At 43.3% G+C, this 25,139-nt stretch overlaps 1 long non-coding RNA gene across 1 annotated transcript; it reads right to left on the reverse strand.

Moving 5' to 3' along the window:
• Positions 1 to 2,810: 2,810 nt before the first annotated feature.
• Positions 2,811 to 14,632, reverse strand: Gm52603. The gene is made up of 2 exons (XR_003954444.1): positions 3,588 to 14,632; positions 2,811 to 3,379 (listed from the first exon to the last, which is right to left on the reverse strand). It is a non-coding gene; the product is annotated as a predicted gene, 52603 (long non-coding RNA).
• Between the last annotated feature and the right edge of the window lie 10,507 nt (positions 14,633 to 25,139).

Consider the following 25,139-nt stretch of genomic DNA (forward strand, 5'->3'; position numbering starts at 1 on the left):
CTGACTGTGTGCAATCAACTTTGCATCCACTCGCTCACTCTGCATGAGTTTGGTTTTGATGATCTATTTCTTATTGATAGCAAATTGTTTTGTGGAACGAAGGGCTCATGAATGCTGATGGGAAGGCATGTATTCATTCCAGCAATGGGCTACCATCAGACCTAGCAACTATGCCCATCTCAGTTGCCCCTTCGCATATCTTTTTTCCCAGGTTAAAGCATAGCAGTACCTACTGTAGTTTGTTTAAGGGACCTAAGGTATTTCCCTAAGTCAGAAGTTCATATGTCTGATAGCAGCAGTGAGGGGATGGAGAGGACCCTAAACGGCATGTTTTAAAGGGACTTTCCATTTTGACATTTTAGCTGTTGTATGCTACTAATATAACTGTAGAGAGGTGGCAAATCTATAATACCAGAAGGGGAAAGTATTCTTTTGCTGTGCCTATGATTGCTTACATTTTTAAAACCTCTAGTTTTAAAAAAATTTTTTTGAATGGTCAAAAATCTGGCAAAACTGGATATAGCTGTGCCGGCAGATCTTCCAGTCTGAAACTTTTATTTTTAAGTATGCTTTTTCCTTCACTTACACCACAGTTCTTCGAGTACTTTCTACAGATGTTCATCTGAAGTTGGGAAGACTTTGGAAAGCTCTAAGCAGAAGAGTGCCTAGATCCATAACCTGAGATGTCCCATGCATATCATACAGAGGGAATATGTGTTATGAACTGCTAACAGGAGCAGACACTTAATAATTCCTCATTGCTATTTCCAGGTCACAAGCCCTCCTTCCTCTTCCTAATAGCCACTTCTCTTTCATCCACCAAGAAGGTTGCTGGTCCCCTTCAGTCACTCTTCCATGTTGCTCATGAATTCAGCCCGTGGCCCCTGCCTTTTCCAGCACTACCCTTCTGAATGCTTGATGATTTTAGTACTCATTTATAGACACACCTACAAATACTCTGGCTTCTCTTTTTGTTTAAATCTTTCTGGTGACACTTATTATCAATGACAATAAAAGTTCCTAAAGCCATAGTGGGAAATTGCTCCCATTGGCTCCTGTGTCTTATACATCCTTTCCAAGCAAAGGCCATTGCTTCACCCATAACCCTTCCCTTTTGCATCACTAATGTCTCCCATTCTATGGAGGATTTCACCCATGTCCTGTGTTAGAACCCTCCCCTAGGCCTTAGTACCCCATTTCATTTCCATCTATTTGGTCTGCTTCCCTTCAAAGAAAAACTACCCCAGAGGAACTGTGTCTACTCACTAACTACATTTCTTTCTTTCTTTAGAAACATTTGAACTCGGTCTTTCATCCCCAGAATGGTGACTTAACTAAGGGCAATACTAACTGCCTCCCTGCCCAGTGCAGCAACCAGCTTTGGTTGCATGCTGCTACTCTTCAATCTTTGACACAGTGAAGAACTGCTTCTTGAAACAGTCCCTGTGCCTTGGACTTCCCTGTTTGCTGGCATGTGCTAGTAGCTGGTGCTGGATATCCCTTTTCTAGGTGATCTCTTCAATGTTGAGCCTTAGAAACCATCTATACAATGGCATGAGCACATCTTCATCTCCAACCCCAGCCTCTTTCCTGAATGCTGGAGTCACGGGCCTAATTCCATAATATGTATCTTCATTTGGATATGTGCTGTGTCCTGCCTCCCCCGCACCCCCCCTCCAAAAAAAAACCAAACCAAACCAAACCAAAACTGATTCATGGTCTTCCCCTGATTGGCAAAATGTCAGCTCCACTCTTCCACATCAGAAAAATCTCATTGTCATACCCTAATTTTACCCTTTCAAATACTATATTTTAGAAACGTGGCCTTTCTTAGATTTGGGGTATATCAATGATCTAATCTGGGCCCAGGCTACTTTCTATCTGCCATAATGCTTTTAGAATACAAGCCAAAATATGCCTCTCTTCTTCTAAGTTCTACAGAGTCCTCCCAGCTAGCTCCGAATAACATATTCATGTGGCCAATAAAGCCAGTGAAATCTCCCCTACCTTTTCATCCTCCCCAGCTACCCTTTTCTCTGACCTGCTTTTTCTGTTCACTTGGATCTAGCCATGTAATCCATGTTTCCCCCAGAATACCCTCACAGCATGCCCCTTCGTGATAGGCTATTCAGAAACCTCATTCATCACCTATCTGCATAGTTTGCTCCTTCACTTTCTTGAGATCTTGTTGACAAATCTTCTTTTCCTCTCAGAGAGCTGTATTATAGAAAACCACCACCTACAACCACTTTCCGCTTACCACCATTCATAGCCCTCCTCACTAGCTACTTTGTTCCTGGGTTTGTCTTCGAAGTGCTTTGAAGAATACCTAACAGGCAGTAGCTACTCGGTAAATGTTTATTAAATGGATGTTTGAATACAAATAAACAAGGACAATTTTGAAATCAAAATGGCATAAACTATGTGGTTAATTTTAGTTTCTATACCAAAATTAAAAAGCTATTTTCAGAGGCCATAAAATCATAAAACACAACTTTGTTTTTATATAAAAATAGAAAACCCTATGGATTTTCAGTCCTTGCAGGGAAGACTCCTGACTTTGACCCTGGCTATCCTTTCTTGCTTCATGAATCACCTTTACAAACTAAGTTACAGGATTAGAAGAGAAGCCATTATATAGACTGCTGAAAAAAAGCAGCATTTCAAAACTCATAGACAAACACAAGTAATGGCCCCCTCTAACCTATTATCAGTGCAAAAGAAAAAAAAAAGAGAGATTCAGATTTGGGGATGTGGGAAGAGGGCTCTTAATTTTGTTTTATGAAATAAATGTTAAATCACAACAACAGTCACAGACCTTCTGCCAAATATAGCTTCAAAAAATGCCTGATGACATTTGGGTCTTAACAATCCTTCAAGTGGCAAGAGTTGTGAGGCCTCCCTGAGCCTTTTACATCTGTATATATTCAACGTCATTGAATGTTGTTGCATGAAGTTTCCTTGTAGGATATTGACACAGGCCTTCTGATGGATTTATTGTTTCACCTAGTCTTGTAAAGGGCACACCCTGCAGTTCCATTTGTTCAATCATGTACTTATCTCCTCCCTTAATAAAAAGAAATATTTAAAAAAAAAGAAGGCAATCAATGATGTAACTGAAGGAGCCTAACAATGAAAACACTGTTCCTCCCATTCCATGTCTTCTCATAAAGATGCTGTGACAAAGAAATGTGATGTGTAATTCATTCAAAATAGCCAGTGTCAAGGTCTTCATCTTTCCAGGACCAACCCATGTAGAGGACCTATGGTGTTTAGATGCAGATATAAGTCCTTTACAAGAGAATGGCTACAGCTGTAAATGGAGAATGTAAAACAGAAGTGGAGAAGTATCCAAACTGTGACAGTAATCTGGAACAATCTAGAAACCAGAAGTTTCAGTCGTTAAAATCCAATAAATATTTTATGTAAAATATCTTACCATTAGCTTTCTCTAAAAGTATATCACAACAGCTTAACAGCATTCTTTCATTTGTTACAAATACTTCTGTCCATGTTTTGTGACAATAACGCCCGAAATGCTCCTGGCTCCCTCCCCCAAAAAATTATCTTGTTACAAGTCAACTTACCAGGTGAAGTCATAAGAACAGGGTTGGTGAAGCTGTAGCTTCGCCAGAGACTACATAATCTCAGGTTTCATCTTCTTAACCAAGTTAGGAAAAGAGGTATTCAGAGCTATACACCATTGCTGCAGCAAAAAGAAACAGTACTCACTCAGAGCTGGAATTATCAAGATTATCATCGATGGAGTCAAAATGACCCAGTGGGCCTCACATTTGGAGCTGGTGATCACCATGTTAGCGTTCAGACATGGTTGAGATGGATGCTTATAAGAGATGGCTGCCCATTTAATTAAATGCTCCCATTTGGCCCATTTAATGTTGGCAGCTTGGAGGCTTGGAGGATTTTGACATTTCATTGGCTAGTGAAATGCAGAACATGGGAGCACTGCTCAAGAGGATTCACAAATGTCCAGACTTCTATCAGGACAGGAATACACTGCCTGTCTAAAAAATTGGGCAACAAAAGCCAACATCATTCCCCCATACTAAAGCCTAGTGGTACCTACTCAGAGTCTACAACCAAGGCTGTCCTCACAAGGTACGTGGTACTGTTGTAGCATGTAGTTTTTACTACCCTACTTTAAGCTCCAGGTGAACCATGCTACCAACCCCGACCCAGAGGATATTGGATTTGCGGATGAAAATCACAGACATGTTGCTCAATTTAAACCTGTCTTATTGGCTCAATTGCTGGGCTCCTCTAAGCTACCCTTGGCTACTGTGCTCTTCCCAATACTCTTAGCTTAGCACACTAAATCTGCCCTCAGCTTTAGTTGCTACCCCAGACCCAGTCAGGAAAGTGGCCTATGGCCACTCCATACTAGTTTTCATATGACTGGTGACCTTTTCTCCCTCCGAAGCATGGTGAACTCTCCCTCCTCTGCGTCTCCTCACCTCTTTCTATGGGGACCTGGAAGTCCTGCCTCTTTCCTGATGCCCAACAATTGGCCCTGACATCTTTACTGATAGATCAAAAAACAATGGAGGAACAAGAACTTAGCTTCAGAACCACCCTCTACAGTAGTAACCTCATATGACCTTCCAGAAACCTCTATAGGTGCCAGTACCATCAAAGGGTGGACATGCTGTGAGACAGAAGTCACCACAAAACTCACCATACTCCAGGTGCCTTGCCAGATAAAGACTGATTCTCAGTCTTTTAAAGTATGATGAGTCTGTCATATATGCCAGAGAACTTAAAAGCAACAAAAAGTTCACAAATATTTTCAAATGAAACTCCATTTTACAAGCAATTTGGGCATTCATGACAGAACTACAGACAATGCCTGGTGGACACATGATGCAACTGAACCCTTCCCTGCAACTCCCAGCCGGGCAGAGGACCTTAAGAATTCCATTTGGGTCTTAGGTGTTTTATGACCATGTTTGTATATAGGGAATATGCTAATAATCATGGTTTAGTTCATTCTCATAAAGCCATCTTAATCACATCCACATGTAAGCAGACTCAAAAACGATAACCTTTTTACTTTGTTGGCCAGTTCCTATGCCACCTGGAGGCAACTACGACCTGATTAGAGCATAGCTGCTCACTCTATGTATGTGTGGATAAGCAAGGTGCTTGTTTATCAGTTGCTTGTGCTACATGCAGTCAGCCCCACACTGTATGCTGAGGTAGAAGTGTAAGACCCCTGAGACTGAGGAGACCTCCACTCAAGTCCCGGAATGAGCTGACACCCCAATAACTTGAGAGAAAACCACACCTGATGCAAACTGCAAGAGGCTTCATTGTCAGCTAGCTGAGGACGAACTCCTTCACAGAAGCTGCCGATGAAGAAATTAGCCCTGACTACCTCCGTTCCCCCTCTCTAAAAGCCCCAGTCACTTAGATAGCTGAGATGGGTAAGGCAAGAGACAGGAAGCTATTATCTGAGATAACAACGGAAGGATAGACTAATTTTTGACAGAGGAATGAAGAAACTTTGATGGAACTCAAGAGAAGTGTGAGGTTTTTTTTTTTTGGAGAGACATAAATACCTATTCACCCAAGATAAGGCACTAGAGCAACAGACCAAAAAAATGATTCCACCAAAGTCTAGTTTAGGGCACAAGAGAGTTTATTGGGGTTACTTACAGGAGCATAGATGATTCACAGGTACTTAAATCAGTAAAAACAAAACAAAACAAAACAAAACACCATAAAACAAACAAGAAAAATAAAACACCACACCCCCAAGAGGTCAGTGCATAACCAGCAGTTTGGCAGGTTACAGAGTTTTTCCTCATAGCAATCGTTACTGGTTATATAATCAAAGGGGAGCTCTTATAAAAGTTATAAAATTTGGGAACTTCCTAATCCTTGTAAATTTTGTGTATTTCTGGTGTCTTAACAAGCTTCCCACCAGAGAGAATTTTCAATATGGAGGAGATGTTATACAACAAAGATTATGGAAGCTTTGAAGAAATGACCTCCCCCAGCCTTTTAACAGAAAACAAAAAGGAAGTCTCTTAACTAGCCAGAAAAGTTGACCAAGGCTTAGAGGAATGGAAAACACATGGATACAAAAAAATGGCAAGTAGTTCCACATGACAGTTTTGGTAGAGCAGAAAAACAATTATCTGGCCATGTGAAATATATATTATTTCTTCTGGGGCTCAGGTTTACCTTTCTCACTGGTGACAAGGGGTCCAGAATAGAGATAGCCCACTTCCTGTCCTCTAGTAAAAGAAAAACATCTTTTAGGACTGTTGCTGACGCTCATGTGTTGATGGGAAGTGCTGCCAAGTCTCTACCCCATGAGTAGATTCTTTTTGCTGCTTCTTACAACACTAAGCACCCCAGTTTTCTCCAGGAAGCTCCAGCTTTGCAGGATGGGACTGCCCTGTTGTCCTACTGGCTCAAATGCTCCTGGGGAAAAAACTATTACTAAAACCACATTCTGACCATCCCACACCATGTAAGCAGCAATCTGGTATGCTGATGCCATCATCCTAGGCAATGCATGACAACCTCAAAGAAACACAACATTAGGACATATGTTCTTTCTTCTTCCACTCTGCACAATCCCGATTGTCCAGAAGGTACAGAAACCAAATGCCCCAGAGTCAGATAGACAAATCAGTTGGTAAAGCATTTGCTGTGCAAACATAAAGCTCTGAGTTTTATCTCCAGAGCTCTCGTGAAAACAAAGCAAAGTAAAACAAACAAAACAAAAGCAAACAACGAAAACAAGTGTTGTGCTTGTCTGTAATACTAGCACTAGGAAAGTGGGAAGAGGGGGATCTCTGGGGCTCACTAGCAAACAGCCTAGCCCAGCTGATGAACTACAAGCCAGGAGAAAACCTGTCTGAAAAATAACAAGGTGGATGGGACCTAAGAAATGACATTCAACATTGACTTCTGGCCTATATATGCACACATATACCTGAACATGTACACACACACACACACACACACACATACACACACACACACACACACACACACACACACACACACACATGAAATCAAGGCTCCAAACCACTAATTCCTCATTGCAGCTACCATTTTTTCCTATCTAAGACTTTGAGAAGAGAGACTGGGATTGATAACTAGTTACCCTACGTTCTAATCCTCACAGCTCATGAGAGTTAAAACTCCAGAGTGAACTTATTGCTGGAAACACACCTTCCTGCTCCCTAAAGCACTGCCACTCATTAGAGACCTGGACCCCCTACTTGGAGACTCTACACTATATAACTCTGCTAGAAGATTCTGCCAAGGCATGGGACTCATGCCTTTGTAGGTCAGTCATTTCAGTTTTATCTGGAAGTTAATTTAGTAATACCTTTTAGTTTGTAGAAAGTGTTCTTTTGAAGACATTTAGTGGTTGCCATTTTTGTTTACATACATTCTCATTGACACTACTCTGAACAGTTTCATTGTTCATGTTTACTGTCTTATTAATGTTCAAACCTACGTTTATTTAGGTTGAGAGTATAAATTTGATTATTCGGTACTTATCTTTTATACCTGATGTTTTAAATAGGCTTTTCCTTTCTATCTGATTTAGTAGTTGTCTTTATTTCTACTTCTTTGTGATTCTGAAGTCTTCATCTTGCTTCTCACATCCTTTAAACATTTAAGCTTCTGCATATTTGCATATTTGAATGCTTAAGCGTTTGAATTTACCTTTAGATGTTGTTTATAACCCTTTCTTGTTGTTTATTTAAACTTTGTTTTTATTTTTCAGTGTATCCTTATGCACCCTTCCACATACCTTTTCTCTTGGTGCCTTAGAACTTCGTCAGCATTTTATGTTTCTAAATGTTTGGATTATATTTCTGAAACATTTCCATTTTTCTCACTGGTTTTAATTTTAATTTGTAGTTTATCCTCTGTCCTCTATTCTCTTATAAATAGCAACCTGAGCCTGATTGAGAAAGAACTTACCCAGGTCTAGCTCAGGGCTCTGAGTAAGAAACCATCTTGACTATTACCACTGCACCACAGGGACGGGGTGGAGGGGGAGAACACCCTATTCTATGAAACAAGAGAATCTCCACAGTAGCTCACCAAAGATCAGTCAGATCAATGTAATGGATGTCAGTGATAGCACCCGTGCTGCTTGTTCCTTTGCCATCCACTGCAGCAGCAACCTTTGTCAAAGTTCTCAGTGGCAGCAGACCAAGCCTTGCCTTCTCTCTGCAGCTGAGATGCTGCTTCCTTCCCTTACTCAATAGACATTTGAAATATCAGTCTTCTGGGCTCGCACATTATCTCTGGTGGCGCTAACTGGGCTCAGCAAGCTAAAGGATTAAAATGCTAAGCAGGCTTTCATTTGGCAAGAAATCTGAAAAGCCGGCGAGTGAGCCCAGTTGGCAAGTGTGTGATAAGGACAGGAAGAAGTAGATGAGAATCTCTCACTCAGGACACTAACCCCAGTGGGGCACTTGAGACTCTCCGTGTTTTTGAGAATGGAGCATCAGCAGGAGAACCAACCTTATGCTTGCATACCCTCGCCGCATAAAAATGAAAAACCTCCTGGGGGCTTAGTGCCCAACTTCTCAGAGCCCACCTACCTAGTGAGCTGAGTAGCTCAAGTGGCCCAGGGGCGACAATAGAAGAGGAATGTAGGCTTGGTGCCAGACCACCCAGGCCTGTATTCCTTCCACTTCGCCTGACTCTTCCTAGGCACCCAGCTCTCTACGTGGCAAAACATGGAGCAATGTGTCCCCATCAGTGGGAAGGCAAAGGTACGGCCTTGGTGTGCTGGATGGACCCTTGCAGATGGCTCAGAGAGAAGGAAGCACGCGCTCTTCTTTCATTACAGAGAGAATCTCCTAAGGAGAGTTTTAAAAGACAGAAAGAAGTGAGGGGAAAGACGGCGTAGTCACAGGCTAGACTCAACACTTTGTGAAGAGAGGCTAGCTCATACAGTTCCACTCTGGTGCAGCCCAGAACATCCAGAGCAGTTCATAGTACTGCTTTGAGGACCACAAGGCTGCATCGTTGGCTGCCGTGACCTTCGACTCTGATTCAAGCCTTGCTCTGGATCTCTGAACAGACAAACTGCTACCTTCCCACCCCAAACACTCCATAGTGCTTGACCAAATCTGCTCACTCAGCTCCAAGGCAGGAGGTGACTCCAAGCTGGGAAGAAAGGGGGACATGCCATTTGGGCTTATCATGCTAATCTTATCCCTGACTCCCAGGATATCTGAAGAGGTGCATTCAGTGTTTACACAGGCGTTTACAGCCTCCCAGGGAGGAAGGCGGGGCTAATAAAGTTGGGCACTTTTCAGAGATCCACGAGGCAAAGGAGCCTTTGGGTCAACAACTTGTCCACATGGGGTTGCACCATCTGCTTGTTTCCATGCATTCCTGGAGCTCCTATCTCATAAACAGCTGACATTCGACTCCTTTGGCCCTGACACTGCTCCTTTCACTGGTGACCCTGTTGATCAATAACACAGAGCAACATTGTTTGTTAACTCTCAACAAGGACCTCATGATCTTCGCTCCCGTATTTTATGTCCACCTCATCAGCTTCCCTCAGCAGCCTGCAAATGACCTGCAAATGCTTTTCAAAGCAATGGCAGAAAATAGCTCAAAGAGTATCTGAAAATGATTAACCCAAGGACATTAAAGAGAGACCAACTCATAAGAGAAAGATGCCCTGCAGAGTACTGTGTCCATTTAGGTATATTCAATTGGAAAAAGTGGTTAGGAACAGAGCATTTTAATTGACTTCATTTAAACTGGGATGATTCAAGGATTATAAACAAAATTTTCTGTTTGCAGCACTAGCATTCAATTTAGATTAAATTGCCTGGTGATTAATTAATTTAGGACAGTGCTCACCGAGAAATTGCCATCAATACACATCTGTCAAACCAATTTGCCACAGACTGTCACACCTCTGGGGTATGAACAATACAAATCTGGGGGATACCCACTCAGTAAATGGCCCCTTGCTCTTCCAATTAAAAATTCCATGATGGCCAAATATCACAAACTGTAGATGGGAAAACCGAGCATAGCTTCTCTAGCTAGCCAGCTCAAAGGTCCCAAGGAATCCATGTTAGCTGTTGGACAGCACGTTTGTTGAGAAGAGAGAGTTACAGAAACTGAGAGCATAGAAACATTGCCAGCCAACACCAGCAAGTGATCACGGTGTGTTCGGATCATGTGTGTTCTGCTTTGTTCTGAGCACCACCTCCAGACTAGGTCATTTTGTTCTACAGTAATCCCTAAAACTAATGCTCTTCCCATCTTGCAGGAGATAATAAGAGCTCATCTGCCTTGCCTTACAAACTGTATCAAAAAAAAACATGAAGCAAGACTTGCCCATGCTCAAGGATTCAACCCTTGCAGACAGAGAACAAAGCCAGGTCTCTAGTGCTCCTAAGTCTTGTGAGTGTGAATTCTCTTTCATAGATGCCTTGGGTTCTGAAGAAACATTCTAGAAGGGTTAACTTCCCTTCTCTCCAAAGCCATATTTAGCACATTCAGGCATCACCAGGGGATCATCTGACATGGCTGAGGTGGTAAGGCATCTGGTTCTCCCGTGTGCTGGATCCTAGACATGTAGAAGCCTGCAGTGTTGGGCAATGGTCGGTGTCCAGCCAGCTACTTGAGCATGCATGGAGGAACTGTGTTAAAATTTGTCTGTGGATTTCTTTGCTATACTGAAGGAAACAGATTCAAAGGGGAGGGTAGACGGGAACAACAATAACCAACCTGAAAGCACAAAGGTGACTTTGAAGATGTATGTGCCCAGGTGGAGGCAGGGACATCTGTAGCTCATCACAGGATTTATAAATCTTTCCCAAAGAATGACCTCATGTGTTTGTATTTAAGCTTGATAGTCAAATAAAATACATAGTTTTGAAAATAAAAGAATAAAGAAATGGAAAGTAAGAATAGGTCCGGCAACACTAGTTGGTAACTTCATCTGTCACCTGTAGTTCCATCGTGGGAAGATTTGGAAGCCCCTATCCTAGTAACTAACTCCTCCTTACCTAGTGCCACAGACTAGGGGTGTGAAGTCCTATAGGTCCAATAGCCAACAGAAACCTAGGATAATGAACGTTTGATACATCGACACAATGGGATTATATTCAACTATAAAGAAAAATAAAATTTAAAAAACTTCAGGATGTATCTAGAAAGCATACTGAGCAAGTGACCCAAACTCAGAAAATGAAAAGCCATATATTCTGTCTTATGTGTAGATCTTAATTTGTTGCATATATATGTATGTGGTGTGTGTGAAATAGATAATTTTGGTTTCTTGGGAGATTCAGCTGTGTTATGTGATGTTTCTCTGTAAACTGACTTATGAGCGGATGTTTTGGCTGAAGCAGATACGTGGGAGGATGTTTTGCTAAGAACAGACAGGTGGTGTTTTTCTGGAGGCAGCCTGGGAAATGGGCATATGATGTTTTGTCAGAGAGGATGCTTGAGAGAACACATGATGTGTGGAAAGGACATAAATATAGTCAAAAGGACAGTGGACAAAGCTAGATGGTATTGGTACACCTTGCCATTCTTTATTGGTCTCCATTTGTCATGACCAACGATCTTCTTGTGATGTTCCAGTGGCTTCTTGCTGCTTCCACAGATTCCAGCCCATTGGCAGCGCTGTTCAGTTTCTTCTGGATCAATCTGCTGTTGCTGATTTGTGAATGGTGTTTGTGAGTGGATGGAGCTGCAGCTGCTGATTTGTGTGAACTAAACTGCTGATATCCTGCCCCAAAGATTGGAATTGCCCCAAAGAACTGTTTCTGAACAGGTTCACACCCTGCTTTTCTCTACTAACCTTCCCTTTCTACTGCCTCTGGTGGGTGGTGTGCTAGAAGGGAGGATGAAGAATTTAAGAACCTTATTAAAAGTAGGTTTTGAAAAATCTGAGCCTGTGTGTGTGTGTGTGTGTGTGTGTGTGTGTGTGTAAGAATATAAATAAAGCCTCAGAAACTAGAAAGGAGACCAAGAGTAGAAGACATATAGCTGATGAATAAAAATAACAAAGGAACCCATGGGACACAAAAGAAGAAGAGAAATGGAGAAGTGGAGTTGCAGGAAGAAATTGGGAGGAAAGGGTTTTGAAGAGATAAAGGGAAAGGAAAATCTATTAAAACAAACTATTTGAAGTATCCTAAAGATACTACAAATATCTTGCATTCTAAATTTTAAAAATAAGTATTTTAAAGAGTATAGATTTTATGTTATCTATTCTTGCCTCATTTTAAAATAAAATACCAACAACACCTAGTAGTACTCATATGATAATTTCTGCTTAGCTAAAATAGAGATTAATATGCTGTAAAATTGAACATATTATGTCCTTTTCAACATAATTACACACACAAGGGGATTGATGGCTTGGAGCATCTCTGAAATGTTCAGTACCATTCTTTATCTATGTGCTTCCTAAGTTATGGCTCATGAGTTTAAAGACAAGAACAGCAGAATTCTGATAGTTCTGAGCCCTAGTTTTCATGTTTTCATCCATGGGTAGGAATGGAGGCTAAGCAAATTTGTTTGTGACAGACTTTGACAACAGCGACAAAGTACTTGAGCAAAATAACTCAAGAGACAAAAGATCTACTGATTTTTCCAGTAATTACAGCAGTTTTGGTCTGTCCTTGAAGAAGGCAGCATGATGGAGCACCTCAAACCATGACAACCACAACCATGGGCTACTTCCTCCTTTTCCTTTGATTCCTTTTGGGTCTCTAGTCTGCAGAATGGTGTCAGTTGACTCAAATCAAGTCTTTCTCCATGGTTTCTCTTCTTTGAAAATGGGCCTGACTCACCCTGAAGTATGCTTTATAATCTTCTGAGTTTCTGTGGAAAGTCCTGAGATTGACATGGGCACAGCCATCCTAAGGACCCGGATGCCTCAGACCTGTGGAAGTGGTAAAACCTTCTCTGTGCGAGGCTCAGAAGGAAGGCAAAGTCTTACTCTGGTCCAAGTGTTGAGTGTTTATCAATGACTGACCAGTGTGTACAAAAGCTATCACCACAGCTTCCTCCTCCAGGATGTTTACAGCCTGAGACTGTTCCTTTGCAGAGACCTCTTACTGAGACTAGCTAAGCTTGCTCCCTTGCCCCACAGGAAGAAAGGGCAGAAAATAAGAGACAAAAACAGGAGATAGATTGCTAGGAAGAAGAGGAAAGGAACAAAGGAGAGGGGGAAGGGATATGTGTCCCAGAGGGCCAAAATATCATCTCTAGATACAGAGGATACAGCCATGGCCCATAGGTAAATGGCAATTTTTATAGGGTCAAACTCTGTGTTAGGAGGAAGTGTTTAATTTCATTTGAACATGTGAATTGGGTGAACCAAAGGGGTGCTTTTGGTTACTGGAGTTAAATACTTTGATAGCTAGACGGTGATAGTCAGCCTCAAGAGAAGACTTTGGCCAATAAGGGAATAGACCTTGATGGCTAACTTTAGGAATGAAATCTAATGGTTTTTAGCAAGGCAGAGGGAATAGAGGAGTGGTTAAGACTGCGAGAGCCATGCTTGTCATGCTCTTGCCTACTGGAGTTCCTACACTGAGCTTCTGAGTTGGTGTTACAGTGGTGCCTGACATCAGTGAGAGCACAGCCCACCTGATCCTAGCGTTTCAGTCCTTTCTTCACCCCTCGTCTTCCTGGTTAGGTTGCCCCTGAAGCTGCTCTGAGTGCAGTTTCTCTTTATCAACTCCAGTTGAGAAACAAGATCAGACAGCACATTATGCACAACACGACGGCCTTCAAGAACAGTGCAAGCCATAGCTACTACATTAAGTTTTTCCTGTTAAATCTCATTAGGAACAAAACAAATCTCCCGCCAATGCTGTCATTGGTGATTTAGTTATAAACAGCAGTTTTGCGAACATGACAATATAAAAGAAACATTCTTGGTCCCCCCCCCCCACTGTAGCAGGTTCCTTCTGCAGGGAACATTATATGATTTATTAATGTGCTTTTATTTTCCTTTATGTCATTTCACAGATCATGATGCTGTGCTCCCATTTATGCATTTAGATGCATTAATGCATAGAGCCATATATACATTCATTCCTCATAACACATAATACTAAGAAAGTGCTTTAGAGTGCTTATGCCATTTATTAGAGGAAGGAGCTCAGTCTTTTAATCCTTCTCTTGTTATATTCATTACTTCTTGACACATTTCCGGTTTTCCTCGTGCCCTCTTGTGGTTCTGGACCTACTATTGTATTATTAGATAATTATGACTCCTGGATATCCCTCTTTCTCCTCCTCCTTCATATCTATTGAATTCTTGTCTATTTCATAGGTACAGTCTCTCCCTTCCGCCTATGAAGCATTCTAAAGTGTTTTTTAATTAAAGTACAAGTCATTAAACTCATTGGATTGCTGGAAAAGAGAGTGGTCCCCTGAGACTGGTGTATATCTGGTTCTTCACTTTGGATCATGTGAGTATCTCCAGGTTATCTTACAGTTATCCATAAGAAGCCATTAATTCTTCATTAACCTATCCAGAAAGAGCTGCTAGACCAAGTTCTAGATAACTACAGAAGAAGGAAAAGAAGCCAGGCGTGATGACACACCTCTGTAACTCCAGCATTAGGGACATGGAAGCAGGAAGGCCAGAGTTCAAAGCCAGCCTGGGATACTTGAGACCTTGTCTCAAAAGACAAAAGAAACAGCAGGTGGCGGAGGAAGAGGAGAAGGAAAATTTTAAAGAAAGTATGCCTATTGTTTTTCCTTCTTGGTAACACAGGATGCTCTTGTAAGAATGTAACTAGATAACAAATGCCCTCCTTTGTTCCCTGCTAAGGCTCGCTTCCAGAGGAAGTTCAAGTAGTCAATTTAGGTCCCAGTGCATCCAAAGGGAATCTACAACAGCCTGATCAGGCTCCCTTGGAGACTCAAACTCTGGTATTATTATTATTATTATTATTATTATTATTATTGTTATTGTTATTATCCTTTCATCCATCTCCATCTCTTTCTTCACACAATCAACACTTGTCATATTGTCTGCCAGAAAAACAGCTTATATTTATGAGATATTCTTTCTCAAAATGTATAACATCAAAATTCAGGCTTTAGTTCTTATTAGCTTATCTACCTCTAAGACATGCTCTAAGAAATACTGATCTAATTATTATTAGCATAACTGCTTTTGCCTCTTTCTTAAAGATACAAGTTTTAATTAAGGCTTGAAACCAAAACCTTTCTATTTTGAGACAAGGTCTCCGTGTAGCTCTTGGTGGCCTGGACCTCTCTATGTGGATCAGGCAGGCCTTAAACTCACTAAGTGCTGGGTTAAATTGTGCACCACCATGCCCGGCTGAAATTCAAGTCAAACAATTTTTTTGTGGCCGGTAATTTATTTTTAACGTTTGCTCAAAATAAAGACTTCTAAAACTGAATCTTTTCAATGACTCAACCCCAACATCATCAGTAATATACGCATCGTATTTCTCCTTAACAAGGGGAATCTAACAATGCTTATTGTGGGGATGATCTTCACAGAAAAATTCCTATGCTGATTGTGGGTGGGGATACGATAGGAGGAGATAGGAGGATCCTGAAACCCTTGGCAGCGTAAATATCTCTTCACAGTGGTCAAGACTGGTTATTAACTGTTCTATAAGAGGTCTACAGCATACAAATGAAGAAAGGACCAAACAGTCCATGCTGTGGGCCACATGAATGATAAGACGCATGTTTTCCAGCAAAGACAAAGCAGAAAAGGCCACAGCAAAAATCTCAATTCAGCTGGCTCTTAGAAACTACCTAATTTTGTGACTTTGAACAGATCATTAAACTGTTTCAAATACCATCTGTGAAGTCAGATCTATAATATAGCCCATGTCAGAGTAATGCCCTCAGGAGATGGCATTAGTTTGAAATATGAAAGACTACAGGATTACCTTTTTGGAGAATCATCATTAACACAAATAAAACTCAAAACGATGAGGTTCTAATGGGTATTTTAGCTCAGTTAGGTAAAATTCGAAGGCATTGGAACTCAGTAGGGAATTATTTACTATATGGGGGTGAGTGGATGTAGGTGGGAAGAGCATCTGTGTAGGTGGAGTTTGTGAATGATACAGTAATTATTCTTCAGTGCTTTGCCTCAAGACGGCCTACTTTCTTTGAAATAAGCCTTCAGGCTCCCTTCAAAGTAAGTCCACATTCCCCAAACTGATTGCATGTTTGGAGCCTATCACTAAGTGAAATCCCCTAAACATAACATCCTGGTAGAAGATCATCAGCTCCTCCCTGGAGCTGTGGTGTGTGAGAACTATTACTTCCCTAGAGAGGTCTTTAAAGCATTGGGATAGCCCAAGGAAATGGACACAGGTCAAGGTAAAAGCAACTAAGTAGTCTTGAGTTACACAGCATAGCTCAGGGTTACATTATCTGAATAGATAGGCTTAGTGTTCGCCTCAGAAGTTGGAGAGAAGACAGAGAGCATGTGCATGCGCAGAAATTGCTGCTCTTAGGCCCTCTGATTTCCTCTTCTTTCCTTTCATTATGGATTCACCAGTTCTGAAATAATTAAAAGACTAGCCCACCATTTATGTACTGTATACCTTTTTCTCTGGCCACATAAATCCACTGGTGAAACCATCTGGGCTTGTCTAACTCTTCCCCCGTTGGAGCAGCCTCTTCACTGGTCACAAGAGCCATACATACCTCTTATTCTCTGACACAGAGGTGCCATTACTGCTACACAGATACTGTTGGTTTTTTCCCTTGGTAAAGAAGAAAATGAAGTTGACTGTCCCCAACAAAATCAGTAAAAGGAAATATAAAGCACAAAGGACCTTGCATTTTAAAAGAAAATATATAAAAGCAACTCGTGGAGAAAGGGGTAGCTATGTGCAATTGAATAATACACTGAAGAAGCTGAGGAAGAGAGCGGGTCTCTAGTTTCATCCTCTATATTATATGCCTGGCCCTGACATTCACTTAAGCACACTAAACTTACCAACAATTTTTAAAATTTCTCTTGAGTTTGAGGGTTGTATCTATCTTCTTTGCAGCTGTCAACCATGCATTGCTGTTGTACTCAGGCAATGTTCAGGAAATATTTGTGGTCCTCAAGGTTATTGTTCATTGTTCTGATGTGGTCCTGTGAGAACCTACCTCAGCCCCTGACACTTGGTCACTTAGACAAATTCAAACTACTTTCAAGACAGGATCTAAAACATCGACCTCAAATCCTACAGAAAATTCCTAGAGACAGCATCCTTCCTGCCCAGGTCACTGCTGTCCCCAGGCTTGGCACATAGTTGATAATCTACATGTATTTGTTAAAGAACTAACTGAAGAACCACAATCTGCAACTGATTACACCCAGAGCCTGGGGGCTGGTCCTTATGTTGGAAAGCTTTGGACTTCCCTCTGTTAAGAGGAAGAAAATCTCACTCATCCTTAGCCTGTGCATGGTGAAGATGAAGACACAGCACTATAGTTGGTTTGGCCTAATGCTGCTTGTATTCTAAGGCTAAAGCATCTACATGGAAGACACTGAGGGACCCTGCCCTCACTTGGTTCTGATTAGTAAGTAAAGATACAGGCAGCCAATGGCTGTGTGGGGCAGTCAGAGGCTAGACTTGAGGACTCAAGGGCTTGGGAATGAGAGGGAGAAGGAGATCCACCATGCTGGGAGAGTGTAGAGGAGAAGAGATGCCTTGCCTGAGAAGAGTGGAGGACAGGGAGGCATAGCAGCCATGTGAAGGAGCCAGGAGAGGGCCCACCAGAGGGCTGCCCAACTGGGTCCAGGGCAGCCAAGGTAGAATACAAAATTTAGTAAGTGATAACTCAGGATTATCAGTGGGAGGTGGATAACTGCATGGAGGTTAGACAGTGGCCCAGCTCTTGTGATGATTAAGGCATGTTAAAATATAATAAAACACATGGAGGGACCCATGGCTACAGCTGCATATGTAGCAGAGAATGACCTTATCTGGCATCAATGGGAGGGGAGGCACTCGGTTCTGTGAAGGCTTGATGATGCGGTATAGGGGAATGCTAGGGTGGTTAAGGGTGTGGGGGTAGGCATATGGGATAGGAGGTTACATAGGGGAAACCAGGAAGAGGGAATAATTTTGAAATATGAATAAATAAAATAACCAATAAAAAATATAAAGGCTGTATGTGCATCTTTCATCCAGGAATGTAAACCATTGAGGTGGGTAGCAAACCTGCCTCTGAGATTCATTTAATTATTTAATTCAACACAGCACAGTGACGTTGTAAGATGTGTGCTTTGAGTGGTTTAGAAACAGTTGGCAGGATTCTCAGTGTTGCTTCCTGGTTTGTTTATGAAGCTCCCTTTCACCTTAATGGACAGTTATCTGGATCTTCGCTATCAGACAAAGACTGCAGAGAGAGGATATTTATGTCATATGGGGTTGAAGGTATAATCAGGAGCCTCCAGTAAAAAGTCTGTGTTAATCAGTTAAGTCTACTTAAGTTATAGGATTCCAAAGTCACTGAGCCTTTATTTCCCTTACATCTTGCTTTTGCATAGTGGACCAAAATACAGAAGGCAAAAACAACTGTTTCTCAATTGATGTATGGATGTGATGTGTAGGCAGCCGGTGCCTAAAAGATGGCGCAGGTCTCCGGTACACCGTCACCGTAAACAACACCACTGCACAGGCGATAGCCCGAATCTGGCGCCAATCCCTCCAGAGCGGGTGCATGCAAATTAAGGTGCCAGCCGACTGACCAATCCCAGGAGGACACAAAGCTTTTCCCTGTGCTGGGGTGTATATAAGGAGTCCTCCTTGGGTTCCCGGGGTTCCCGTAGCATGGAGCCGATCCTGCAATAAAGCTGTTGAGAAGAATCCGATCCTGTTGCGTTTTCCTTGCCGGATGAGGTGGGCGCAACAGTGATGGGGAGAAGAGAAGATTACGGAGACCTGAAGCTGCCACGTGGGAAAGTTGGGTTAACGGATACAGACGCTTACGCTTCTGTGTATTGTTTTTCCTGTTGCGGATTTAAATATGTACCTGTGTATGCAATGATGCATGTGTAGTGCTGGTGGGGGCCAGAAGAAAGCATCCGAGCCCCTGGAGCTGGGTGATGTGGTGCTGGAAACAGAGCTCGGGTCCTGAGGAAGAGCAGAAAGTATTCCTAACCACTGATCCATCTCTGCCCCAACATGAAGCTCTTTAAAACTTGGTTTATTTTTTTCCCACTTAGGTTTTTATTTGTTCATGTGTTTGTAGATAATTAAGTTTCCTCCCCAAAGGTGTTTAGAAAGTAGACTAGGACTTCTATTCTTGGGAAATTAGAACAGATATCTTCAACCCACCCCTTCTGCTAAGTACAACACCCAGGATACCAATGTAAGACAAAGACAAGAAGACTAAGGAGTACATTTTTGAGTTTCTTTCTTTTTTTTTCTTTTTTTTTTTTTTTTTTTTTTTTTGTGTGTGTGTGTGTGTGTGGTTTTTCGAGACAGGGTTTCTCTGTATAGCCCTGGCTGTCCTGGAACTCACTCTGTAGACCAAGCTGGCCTCGAACTCAGAAAACAGCCTGCCTCTGCCTCCCGAGTGCTGGGATTAAAGGCATGCACCACCACACCCAGCTTTGAGTTTCTTTAATACAATAACTGTTTTAGTCTGTCCAAATGCTACCAAAAATAATATTTAATACAACACAGTGGGCCCAACCTGTGCCTAGGCCCAAGGGAGCCTAGACTTCTACTCATGAGGCTACAACAAGATGATGATGATGGTGATGGTGATGGTGGTGGTGGTGGGATGATGATGGTGGTGGTAACAACAACAACACCAATAATAATAATAATAATAATAATAATATTGATACCTACAACTGGTCACATGCACAGAGTAGGAGACTATGAGTGTGCTCACTTCTATCTGAGACATCTGTATCATGCCCCTTCCCCTGAAGCTTGGGGATCATTTCCAAAGAAAGAGCAGAAAGATTATAAGAGCCAGATGGGATGGATGTTTACAAAGAAACAGCATTTGCTAGACAGGTCAGTCTGATGTATACAAGAAATTAGCAGCTGTGGTTGTGACTATATGCACAAGACTTACAGATTGTACCTAGCACTTGCACTAATAGCCTGGTTGTGACTACAGCCATGGTCTTATAAGATGTCATCATTAGGGGAACAAAGGTGAAGTGCACATAGGCTCCCCAGATTGTCTCCCTGGGACTAAACCACCAACCAAAGAGTAAACATGTTGAGACTCATGGCTTCAGCTGCATATGTAGCAGAGGATGGTCTTGTTGGGCATCAGTGGGAAGAGAGGCCCTTGGTCTGGGAAGGTTTGATGCCTCAGTGTAGGGGTATGCCGGGGCGGAGAAGTGAGAGTGGGTGGGTGGGTTGGGGAGCATCCTCATAGAAGCAGGGGGAGGGTTAGGGGGTGGGGGAGCTGCAGAGGGGAAACCAGGAAAGGGGTAACTTTTGAAATATAAATAAACAAAATAGCCAAAAAATGTTGGAAACTAAAAAAGGGGGGCCCTGGGGAAGAGGGGGAGGGGAAAAGGCCCACACCCCACCAGAGTTCCACCTATACTCTGGTCAGTCAGGCATGAGAAGGCTGCTATCTACCTATCCACTCATCCCTGGGTGGGCATTCCTCCATCCCACTCTTCAGTTGGTGGCCAAGGCGCAGCCCTGCCTGGGGACTCTGGAGCTACCTTGCTAAAGCCCTGGGGTTAGAGGAGAGAGGAATGAGGGAAGATGTTCCCAGCACCTACGAGAATGCGCACAGCCTTGATGGAGCAGAGACTCTCTATGGTTTAAGAATTTTATTATAGAAATGCAGGGAGAAGGAGAGAAGGGAAGGGGGGAAGCTGGAGAGAAAGAGAGTAAGAAAGAGGAGAGAGGAAAGGAGAGGAGAGGAGAAGAGAGGAGAGGAGAGGAGAGGAGAGGAGAGGAGAGGAGAGGAGAGGAGAGGAGAGGAGAGGAGAGGAGAGGAGAGGAGAGGAGAGGAGAGGACAGAGAGAAGAGAGAGGAGAGAAGACAAAAAGAGGGGAGAGAAGGGGTGAGAGTGAGGGGAAAGAGGTAAGAGAGCGAGATGGGACTGAACAGCCCTTTTATGGTCTTCACTATTGCTAGGTAACTGGGGAGGAATTTAGCCTTAAGGTCAGAAGCTTGGGCCATTGCTTACATGACTACTGACCATGCTTCTCTTGTGGGGCCTGTGGGAGGTGGTATCTTAGGCAGGGGCAGAGTTCCAGGAGCATGAGGGAATGCCTACTGTGTCATGTAGGTGAATTATGACCATCAGGGTTCAGACCTCAGCTCAACTGGAGACCAGCCTGCAATTCCCCACAAAAACAAACAAACAAACAAACAAAAAACTCTCCACATAGACCGACAAATATCTCAAAAAATGTAATCTTGTAAAAAAGTGGAGAAGAGTGTGTCTGATTCATTTTTGTGGGGTCTGGGAGCAAGCACATCTAACTAGAGACAGAATGTCTGTTACCCCAGGTTAGCAAGCAGGAAAATGGCCTGTCACCTCCCATCACCCTGCTTCTGGTCCGGGATACACTTAAGTGCTGCTGCCCTGGGTTTTCTAAGGTGCTGGGGATCAGATCAACTGTGCATGCCAGGCAAGCACTCTATCAGCTGGGCTGCATGCCGACCACTAGGGGCAATCTTAAAACAAACAGTAGATACACTAGCAAGATTTTATCGAAAGGACCCAGATGTAGCTGTCTCTTGTGAGACTATGCCGGGGCCTAGCAAACACAGAAGTGGATGCCCACAGTCAGCTAATGGATGGATCACAGGGCTCCCAATGGAGGAGCTAGAGAAAGTACCCAAGGAGCTAAAGGGATCTGCAACCCTATAGGTGGATCAACATTATGAACTAACCAGTACCCCGGAGCTCTTGACTCTAGCTGCATATGTATCAAAAGATGGCCTAGTCGGCCATCACTGGAAAGAGAGGCCCATTGGACACACAAACTTTATATGCCCCAGAACAGGGGAGCGCCAGGGCCAAAAAGGGGGAGTGGGCAGGTAGGGGAGTAGGGGTGGGTGGGTATGGGGGACTTTTGGTATAGCATTGGAAATGTAAATGAGCTAAATACCTAATAAATAATGGAAAGAAAAAAAAAACAGTAGATCTCAGTACTCTGCTGCCTCTTTGGTGATTTCCCATGGCCTTTCACATGAATTCTAGCCCGCCCCGGTGGTCTACGAGATCCTGCATATAGATGGCTGCTGTCTGTCTCCCCAGTACTATGACAGGTGAATTTGAGGTAGATGGCTGAACCCTGAGTAAGAAAGAGGCCTCAGAGTCAGACCTACCCCAGTGGGCCCCTTAGGCCAAGGTGCACAGTGAGAGTTCCCTGCTTGGGTGGGGGACACTAAACTTGCAAGCAGTCATAGTGTGAGTTAACGTTTAAAATCAATCTCAATTTCCACATCTAAAACATGCAATTGGACAAGAGGACCAGGGAAGCCAGGCTAGGGGACCCGACCTTCAGGACAGAGCTCTTCCTGTGAAGAACTTGTCCTCTTGGTTTACACTCTTGCCTTTTTGCCCTTACCTACACCTGACTCAGTGAGAGAGGAACACAGCAGGGTTCTCTGAGCTGTCTCCTTTCCTCTCCTTTATAGAGAAAACAAAACCAACAAAACAATTCCTGTCACTTCACTAAAAGAACAGATAATAAAGGGGAGAAAGGGAGGTGAGGTTACCATTTAGTTTCAGGCGCTTCCTCTCTTAATTAATGATGTAATCAGGATGTGACCTGAAAGGTTTAAAAGTATAAAGCCAGGTTTAGAGAGGCCACCTAGAACATTTGCTCTGCAAGCAGAAGGACCTGTACTCAGTCTCTAGTACCTAGTACTGGTTGTACCTGCATATAACATAGGCATAAGGGCAACGAGACAGATGGATCATGAGCAGAGTTGGTTTTGTGGTGCAGAAGGAATCTCTGAATGCTTCTGAGATCTCAGCAGGTAGACGTCATCCCAGGGCAAAGTGCAAAAATCCAGGTTTCATTACTAGACTTTATCCCACAGAAACTCGCAGCTCCTCTGTGCGCCCTGAAGGTACAGTTGCAGTTGCGCATGAGGTCGATCTGTGGCCTGAGTTCACCTGCCCAAATCAACCTGTGCAATGCGCTCTCTCCACACTCACCCTGCAGGTAGGTTTAGCCCACCCCCAGAGGCTGCACTGTCTAAATGAATTGTGCCTGCAATGGGGGAGGAGCAACGTCCCTGACCTCTGGACGCCCGCTGGAGAGAAACACGGCAGTCTTGGACTCCCAGGTACAGCCCCGCGATGAAGACAAACGCAGTGACTTCAAGGCAGACTTCAAAAGACAAAGGTAGAAAAACAACCCAGGGCAGCTGTCACTCCTGATCGGCACAAGTGTGTTTTGGGCAGAGCCAAGTCAGTGGAAAACAGTTGTCAGGGCATCTCCCCTCTGGATCATCTGTGCTGTGTAGGACTGGACACGTGAGCCCCTGACACATCTTGGGGCGCTGGAAAGCCTAATACCAAAGCGGAGCGCAGCGTGTCTCTCTCTCTCTCTCTCTCTCTCTCTCTCTCTCTCTCTCTCTCTCTCTCTCTCTCTCTCTCTCGATCTCCCTCCCTCTCTTATGCCACCACACCAGCACTGTGCCGAGTAAGCGAGTCCAGCTCTGAGAAGTGCTGAGCAGTTCTTGGCACGGAAGGGAACGCTATAAAGATTAATGTCACTGCTATTAGCCCTTTCCATGCCTGCCTTCTAAGACATTGCACGCTGTGTCCCCACTTCAGTGTAAAGTCCTGGCAGGAGGTGACTGGGTCTCATTGGTGATAAGTTAGAGCATACAACCATGCTGAGCTCTGCTGAAGTTTGGGCTTTGAACTTAGTTGTTTGCCTCCCGTGTTGTCACCTTACAGAAATGTGGACACACATTAAAAACAACAAAAATCTAGGCATGGCCTGACAGTGCCTATAATCCCTGCACTGGAGTGGATCCGTTGGCCTGTCAGCTTGCCCACACGTATGGCTTTCAGAGTCTCTGAGGTCCTGTCGCAAATAGAGACAGGATAATAGGGTAATAGAGGAAGACTCTCAATACTGATTCCTGGCCTTCACACAGAGGAGTACACATATAACACATATACAGAGAGACAGACAGAGAGAGAGAGACAGAGAATGAATGAATGGATGAATGAATGAATGAGAAGAGATGGGAAAACGTCAGACTAATTAAACCCAGTTTCCTTCCGACCTTCATGTTCCTGTCATTTGGCCACCGGTTCTTACATTTCCTCTGCTGTAAACTGGCTCCATCCAGATGGACTGTGTGGATGGCAGTGACCACAGCTGGCAGTCCCAGGGAAGCTACCCAAACTTTGGTATCTCCCCCAGTATTTTTGTATCAGATGCCACAGGGGATTCCTAGGAAGAAACAGGGTCAAGACACGTAAGCAGAATTCACTGGAAAGCCAAGGCTATAGCAAGCACACTACGGCTCCCAACCAGGCTCTCTATGTGTAGCCAAGGCTATCCTACAACTCTCATGTGATCCAGTGAGTCTCCAATGCACAGCCTCCCCAGTTAGAGCATTATAGATGTGCGCCACCGCATCTGGCTCCGCACTCTCATCTTGAGATACACTGACTTAATAATAACAGTAGAAAGCACATTGCCACTATCTACTGAGAACTTTTTCTGTGCCAAACATTTATCACGTTATTTCCCTTAATCCCCTCAACAAAACAAAATGAGTGTGCTATCTTCCCTATTTTATCAGGCCAAAAATCAAACAGTAGAAACCTAAGACACAGAAAAGTCACAGGGTTTGACTCGCTTAAGTTCATCCTCACTAAAATGCTGTGATTCCAACCCCAGTGCAGATCCCTCCACACCTCACACAGATAACCGATGCTGCCACACTCTGTGGCCACAGAGCCCACAGAACTAATTTTCTGCAGAACAAACTGCTCTGTGCCCTCCCAACTTTGTCTTCCCGACACCACTGCATGCCTCGGCTTCCACAAAAGACCCCACAGGCTGCCCCTCTCAGCTGTCCCTGTCCCATTTCTGCCACACTTATCAGGCTGAAAATGGGTCTGTCTCTGGTTTGTAACTTATACTTATGAGACCTGCTACT

Source organism: Mus musculus, chromosome 3, assembly GCF_000001635.26.
Source record: "Mus musculus strain C57BL/6J chromosome 3, GRCm38.p6 C57BL/6J".
Taxonomy (NCBI): Eukaryota; Metazoa; Chordata; class Mammalia; order Rodentia; family Muridae; genus Mus; species Mus musculus.